Source organism: Myotis brandtii, unplaced genomic scaffold (genome assembly GCF_000412655.1).
Source record: "Myotis brandtii unplaced genomic scaffold, ASM41265v1 scaffold1719, whole genome shotgun sequence".
Lineage (NCBI taxonomy): Eukaryota > Metazoa > Chordata > Mammalia > Chiroptera > Vespertilionidae > Myotis > Myotis brandtii.
Window position 1 is genome coordinate 251909 of NW_005356337.1, and position 7983 is coordinate 259891.

Below are 7983 nucleotides of genomic sequence, written 5' to 3' on the forward strand. Positions count from 1 at the left end.
CCACCCCTTCCTGCTGAGACTCCTCAGTCTTTTCCATGCTTCTATGTCTCTGGATCTATTTTGTTTATCAGTTTATTTAGATTCCTCCGCCTGTGCCTCAGGGCACAAGCGTAGAGACCCACGTGACTGGTCTGAAATCCCCACTCAAGTGCTGAGCTCTCAGGGGACTGAGGTCCCTAGACGGCCTGGCCAACAGGAAGTGCACGAGGCTACCAAGCGTCACCGTTTTTGTTGCATATGCTTCGCTTTGTTTCGTGTGGTTGACACAGACAAGCGCAAAAGATGTTATTACACTTCATCTAAGGCAGTGGTTCTCAACCTTCCTAATGCCGCGACCCTTTAATACAGTTCCTCATGTTGTGGTGACCCCCAATTTCATTGTTACAAATTGAACGTAATTAAAGCATAGTGATTAATCACAAAAACAATATGTAAATATATATGTGTTTTTCGATGGTCTTAGGCGACCCCTGTGAAAGGGTCGTTCGACCCCCAAAGGGGTCGTGAGCCACAGGTTGAGAACCACTGAAAGCCTTCAGTTTGCACCCACCATGCCTGATGTCAGGGCCCACCGGTTCCTTTAATCAGCATGATCTGATTTCTGGGGGCTATAGTTGAAGAATCTGACTTCCTTTTCAATACGACTTTGAAACTCATGCCAGTGTTTCAGGCGGTCTTGCTGCCTCTCCCTAAGCACTAAAATGTCTAAGAGAATGACACATTGTTCTCCTGGAATAGTAGACAATGCTGCTAAACCGGCATAGGCCACGGAAGCCTTCAGACATTTATAGTGCAGCTCACTTTTCAAAGGACTTCAGGGGGAAACATAACCTAGAAAACAATATTCATGGGAAAACTGCATGCACTTCCTTCCTCCTGAGATCCTCTCAAATAATAGGAAGCGATGAGGAATCAATTGAGAATTCTGAGTTCTCTTGGGAAAAAATTTTAAACAACTGTCAAAGGGCTCTCAAAATACATGTGGTCAACAAGCCACACATATCAAAATCCCTGGAAATTGTCATGGTGTTTGAAAAAACAACTATCTTTGGCCACATATGGAAACATATATGGCACATATATGCATAGTTATTCTACATTTTCACTATTTAACCAACAGTAACGTTTACAACATGCCAGGCTTTTCTACATTCCTTTAAAATCCCTATTTTAATCCTCACAACAGCCCAATGAGATAGGTCCTTGATAGAGAAGGAAACTGAGGCACAAGGAGGTGAAATCACTGGCCCAACGTTACACAAAAGCAGCAAGACCAGAATTCAAACCCAGACTCTCTGTTCTTAAGCATTATGCAGTTCTTAAAAGTTTTCTGAAACAACCAACCAATTAAGTGAGAAGAAAACTGTCTCTGCATGCAGAATCGGGAATTTTAAATGTTACCAATGTGGGCGACTTTCTCTCCCAAATGATGGTTTCATTTTCTCTCCCACGATGATGGTTTTATTTAATTAATTATTTAATTTGAAGTCACCGGAGCACACAAAACTCTGGCAACCACCTGAAAAAGTGAGGCATCATTCAAAATAGTGGGCACACTTGTCTAAGGGAAGGACAAGGTGTGCCGGAGAACCAGGCCTCTCATGCCACGATACCCATCTTCCTCACCGTTTGAACAGTTGGAGAGTGGAGTTTACAAGGCCCTCTCCTGAGATATACATGCCCCCTGGGACAGTGTGGTCTTGGTCTACGTCAGCTCTGCCTCAGCATACATGGTTTTAATTCGACCAATACTTGGTCGAGAACAATCTCCATTTTTATTGTGTGCTATGGAGGGAGAGAAGGAATGTAGGACCAAACTGACTTTCAACACTGCTGTCCATTTCTTCCCCTCCTTACCCGTGAAAGATGGTTCCTGCTTGAGCCTCTGAACCTGATCCAGTCCTGGAGAGGTTAAGGACACAGTCAACACGGTGGCCAGTCCCGCTCATGACTGGCACCGGCCTTCTTGTGCCCAAGTCCTTATTGTTCAGAGCCTGCATCTCCACCCAGATGACTTGCCTCGTGTTCTGGTTCCTCTGAGACCACGGCCATGTGCTGCTTTATTCACTCTTGAGCAGCAGGGTCCTCTGTCAGGCCTGAGGAAGCACAGGTCGCTTCTTCCCGGGTCCCTCCTGCCGGTGGCTATACCCACCCAACCCCTTGCTGTCGGTTTCCACTGTCTCCACCATCTGCTCAGGCCTTGTCCTCCTAGCACTGGACAACCCCCCAAGCAACTGCCCGTCCCTAGGAGGAACCTGTCTGGTTTCTGGATTCTGGCCCCTGTGTGTGTGGTCTGATGGGCCCCACTGCCCATCAAACTCTCAGTGCTTGCTTTTACCCCATGAGATTTTAGATACGCAGATGCCTGAATTTCATCTAGATTACTTAAAACAAACTTCCCAGAGGTATGCCCAGGATACTGGCATTTAAAAGAATTCTCCAGATAAGTCTCATTTGTACCCAGGGCGGAAAGACACTACTTTATATCAATTTCTCACAAATTTCAGTGTGCATACACACAACCTGGGGATGTTGTTAAAATGTACTTGCTGGTTCAGTCGGTATGGGTAGGGCCTGAGAGTTTCAACTTCTGAGCAAGTTCCCAAGTGATGTCTTTGATGTTGGTCCGTAGGCCACTCTTTACGGCAGGCTCAGTGGTTCTCAAAGTGTGGCCAAGAACCACCTGGGGACTTGTTAGAGATGCAAAATTCCAGGACCCTCCCCAAACTTACTAAGTCAGAAAGTGGGGGTGCGGCCCAGCAACCTATGTTTTGACAGTTTGAGTCCCACTGGCCTAGATGGCCCTTCCCAATAGACATTCATGCAAGCCACATATATTATGTAAAATTTCTAGTTGTCAGTTTTAAAAAGGAAAAAAAACAGGTAAAATGAATTATAACAAAACTTTTTTAACCCTATGTGTCTGAAATATTATCATCATTTCAACATATATCAATATACTAATTAATTTGGTAGTATACATACTTTTTCCATAGTAAGTCTTCGCAGTCCAGTGTGTTTTTTACTCTTAAATGCTATCTCGGTTGTTACTGGCCACATGCTAAATGATCAATTGCCACACGAATCCACCATATTGGACAGCCAATTCCTACACTTATAATGATAACAGCATGAACTTTTATTGAATGCCTGCTATGTATCAGCCATTACTTAGCCAAGCATCTTATGTGCCTTATTTACATAAATACTACCACAACCCTGGGGATTGGTGCTGTTATTATCCCCACGGTACACAGAGGAGGGGTGGTGCCCGAAGCCCTATGTGGTGTTTCACCAATATAATAAGCCCACTTTAATAGAAGCATTTCCCAATTATTTTTTTTAAAGCTTTTTTTTAAAAAATATATTTTATTGATTTTTTACAGAGAGGAAGGGAGAGAGATAGAGAGTCAGAAACATCGATGAGAGAGAAACATCGATCAGCCGCCTCCTGCACATCCCCCACCGGGGGGTGTGCCCGCAACCCAGGTACATGCCCTTGACCGGAATCGAACCTGGGACCTTTCAGTCTGCAGGCCGACACTCTATCCACTGAGCCAAACCGGTTTCGGCATTTCCCGATTATTTTAAATCTACTTATTTGTTAAAAAAAATAAAGTTAAAGAATACAAATCGAATCATTAAGATGACTACAATTAGTACAACTGTTAAGACATCAATAACTTATAAAAGGCATAGTAGGTGCATAAGTAGAAAAGTCCAAATTTATTATCCTCTAACCTTTTAAAATATGCCTAAGGTCCAACATGCACTTTTCTGTGACATCAAATCTGGTGAGAGGTGCTATGGACAGGCTGGTTGGTCAATGGGACCCTTGGGGAACAAAGGAGACCTTTGGTGAGTCCCGTGGCAGGATAAGATGTGTCCTAAATGGAAGCAGCTAGCAGGGTCATAATCTGTTCATTCAGGTGCAGATTCTAATACAAAATGACTCCAACTATAAAACCATGCACCGCGTAATGACATGTAGATCAACGATAGACCTCATATACAATGGTTGTCCCATAAGATGACAATGTAGCTGAAAATTTCCTATCGCCTAGTGATGTCACAGCCCTCCTAGTGTCATAGCCCCACGCTAATGTGTCTGTGGTGATGCTGGTGAAAACAAACCTCCCACCCTGCCAGTTATATAAAAGCTTAGCTCATACAATCACGTACAGTACATGATACTTGATGATAATAATAAACGACTATGTTACTGGTTTATGTGTTTACTATACTATACTTTCATCGTTGTTTTAGAGTATACTTTTTCTACTTACACACAAAACGAGCAGCATCCCACCTAGCAACTACAAAGGGGGCTGTAGGGGGTTGTGCACAATGGAAGGTTTTTATAAGAAGAGGGTGGGGCAAGGGAGCTATTTAAAAAAGAAATGATTGTTTTGGGGCCAGGACACCTTTCTTTGGGGGGACAGAGGGGAAGGGTTTTTTATCATGCAGGTTGCCTCTTCTTTCCCTGAGGGATGGAGAGGGACCACAGTGACAGGTAACCTTACTGGGGCTTGACCAGAAAATTACAGACCGGTTGATTAAGATTCCTTTTCTGGAAGAGGTTGAAATTGCAATTAGATCAGGTATTAATCTAGGTTTGTTATCATGGGCTTTTATCGGCAGTGATGCCATTTTGGGGCCTGTGGATTTTCTTTAACACCGTCAAACAGTGTGGCCTGTTACACAGGCAGCAGCCTCATACATCTCCTGTGTTTACCGCATCTCTTGATAGCATCATTTTTTTCTGGTGATTGATATCATCTCAATTTGTTTTGCACAATAACCTGCTGTACAGGTTTGTAGCCTAGGAGCAAACAGCCTAGGTGATTAGGACGCTGCTCCATCTAGGTTTGTGTTAAGTGCTCTCTGTGATGTGGGAACAAGAACTAAAGCACCTAAAGAAGCATTTCTCAGAACACATCTCCATAAGATTGTAGTTAAATGCGAGGCAATGTATTGCTGTGGGAAACAGGCAATTTGGAATTTAAAAATAACAGCTGATTTGGTAGTCAAATAGTTCATCTTTATTAGTTCCCGTAACTTCCATTTTTCTCAAGGAAGGCTGATATTTAAATGCATTTTCTTTTTATTATAAACTACTATTAGGAGGAAAAAGTAAAAACAATTTAAAATTTTCTGTCTGAGGCTAGGCTTCCATTTTTTTTTGTCAGAATTACCATTTATCATTTTGACCAAGTAATGTAAATATCCTATTTCAAACTGACAGATAACTAAGACATATTAACCTATGACCATTTAAAATAAATGAATGGGAAAAAATGCATTATTCTACAGATATTTTTAAAAACCCTGCTATATATATTTTTAAATAAAGTTAATCTTATTTTAAAATTTGATTAGATATTTCAAACTTAAGATGTCATTTTTTTAAGATGTCATTTTTTATATTTAAATATCTGCATACCTTTAATATAAGTGTATTACGTTGAAGGATTTCCTATTTTACCATGTTACTTGAAATAGCAGTCATATCTTTTTTTTTAACATAGCATGCATCATCCTCAGTATTTTCTATAATCACTTTCAGTGTCTCTCTTTAATTGCAAGGAAAGAATTGGATTTGATCTGAGTGTCTAGTAACCAACCTTCATCCTATTAATTATAAACTATCTCCTGGTGGTTTTTATACTGGACTAAGGTCATAGAATCTTTCATCTCTCAGCAGAACTCATTGACTGCTAAGCATTGTCTTCGTTATAGGGACTGGGGAGTTGAAAGGACTCAGGGTTTCATCCACCCAGAATAAAGGTTTTTATAAAAATACCTCAGTGTTTCCTTTGTAGGAAGCAACTAACTTTCCTTCTTCTTAGGGGTCTAAAAGGCAGAATGAAGCAATGGAAACCAGGAGTTGGTCTGATGATGCATAGCATTTCCCTTCAGTCATACTATAAAGAGAGCTCATCTCCAATGGCTATGGCTTGAATAGCCTCATAGTATGGGGGGAAAAAAGAAAAAAGAAACTGTTAACCAATTCTATCTTTATTCTTGCTGGATTTGTGTGCTGTAAACCATTGGAAGCAAAGACGCTATATATTTTGCCCACTCTATTCTTGAAGTGCCTGGCATATACTAGGTTAAAGAGTACTTCTCACAAATATTTGCAGAATGGATGCATGTATGCATGCAAGCATGAATACAACTTCTAGATCTTAATTTATAATTCTAGAAACAAAATAAAGACCCTAGTTTGCTGGCCATTGTTGGTGACTCAATCTGGATTATGTCTTCATTGGCCTTGGTGGGGAGAGCAGGGGGAATTGGTGTCTGTCTGCATCATGTCACTGAATGGTCCCCAGTCGCTGCCAACAGATAAGAAACGTCAACAGCTTAACCAAGTAGCTTTCAAAAATAGCATCCTTGATGAAACTGGAAATGTGGGTGCGTGCTAGAAACAAACCATTTGCCTTCCATCTGAAGAAAGTTCGGCTAACCACAGGTATACCTACCACAGAGATGGAACATTTGCTTTTAAGACCCATATGTAAATGAGCAAGAAAATATCAGATTGAAAGCCTTCCCTTTCCATAAGGCACGAACAGAAGTCTTATTTTCAATGAATCAGGCAAATCATTTTGGGGGGAAAAAAAAAACTTGGGGATTATGGCTAGGCACTCTGTTTCTTTAAGATTCCAGTCAAGGTTTTTATTTGTTTGTTTTCAAGAGCGCTGGGCAGTTTTCCCCAACATTTAAATGAATATTTGCACCGTAAACCACGTTGTTGTGGGTTTCCTGGTTGGTGTCCTCCCCCACCCCCTCCCGGGTAGGGGATGGGGGGTGTGGCGATTCCGACTAGATTTTTTCTTCCCTTAGCAAGTCCACCCGCGGCTGCTGCTAATGCTGAAAATAGCTCAAAGGCGCTCAGAACGGTAGCACCACCCAGCAGCTGCGATCCGTTCGCTCCCTTATTTGCCTTCTCTCTGGCCTTTTCCCCCCCTTCAGACACTTGGATTGGGACTTAATCTGAAATCTCTGGAGTTCAAGACCTTCTGAAAAGGGCTAAATAAACAATCTCTACATGTAAAGGCCACTGACTCCTACTTCCTCTGCGCAGAGCGACTGGGAGCCCGGCTGCCCCGAGGTAAGAGTTTTTATTCTACAAGGATTTCCTTGGTTCCTGAGACCTTTCTGGTGAATGCTTTCGAAATAAATGATTTAGAGTGAAAATAAGCGGAGGGCTGCGAACGGTCTCCAGGTAAACAGGGTGTCCCCATTACAGCAGGAGCCTCTGTGCATGGGGGGGGGGGGGCGAATTTAAACTTTGCTTCACGCTCTGTCCCCCGCCTGTGCCTGCGCTGCCCAGACCTCCCCGCCCTGACCCCACGCAGCAGCCCGCCTGGCAGGCACCACAGTGTTGGGGGTTTTTTTTAAGGAAAAAGATGCAACCGCCCGAATAAAGAAAATCTATGAGTAATTGTTCCTGAGGGACAATGAGCAAGCTCTCTTTTCTGTGGTTCTCTGGGCGATCGCCCCGCGCGCACTCCTAGCTGGCCGTGGAGCGGTTTGCTGGGCTGTTTGCTGTTTGTGTCTTCCTGGCGCGGTTGGCTGACCCGCTGGGGCTGGAGGACTCCCTCCCCGGCTGGAAGTCTTGCCGGCAGGTTTCTCGCACGTGACGATCTAATATTCTGGAGAGCTCCCCGCGCCTCCCCGCCACCCCTCCGCGTACGCGCGCTCACCGTCCTGCCAAGTACTTTGATCTGTGGACTTTAACTTCAAACACGGCGTTGGCTTTGATTGTGGGTATTGACTGCGGTCGGTGAAAAGTCTTTTTGTTCCGTGCGTCGGAATCACTTCCTTGAGGTGATCTCTTGGGCTTTGGTTCTCCCTCTGCTACGTCTTGGGTTTTACGTGCCCGGAGACCCCCTTACCTGCAGGGAAAGGCTGTCTCCCGGCCAGGCTCTCCCACCACCGAGACTGGGACGAATCCTGCCCCCCTGTCCCCCTGTT

The 7983-nt window shown here is 43.5% G+C and overlaps 1 protein-coding gene across 8 annotated transcripts in view; it reads left to right on the top strand.

Annotated features, from left to right (window-relative positions):
- Positions 1-7983, top strand: part of SORBS2 (sorbin and SH3 domain containing 2) — a 311892-nt gene that overhangs the window by 136390 nt on the left and 167519 nt on the right. For 5 of the 8 annotated variants that reach the window (XM_014537084.1, XM_014537085.1, XM_014537091.1 and 2 more), the window contains one exon: positions 6979-7117. The exons of 2 other annotated variants lie outside the window; for them this stretch is intronic. The gene's annotated coding sequence lies outside the window, so the exon portion shown is untranslated. Of the gene's footprint in view, positions 1-6740; positions 7118-7983 lie in introns of those variants that run through there. One more of the 8 variants, XM_014537083.1, reaches the window with a different exon arrangement.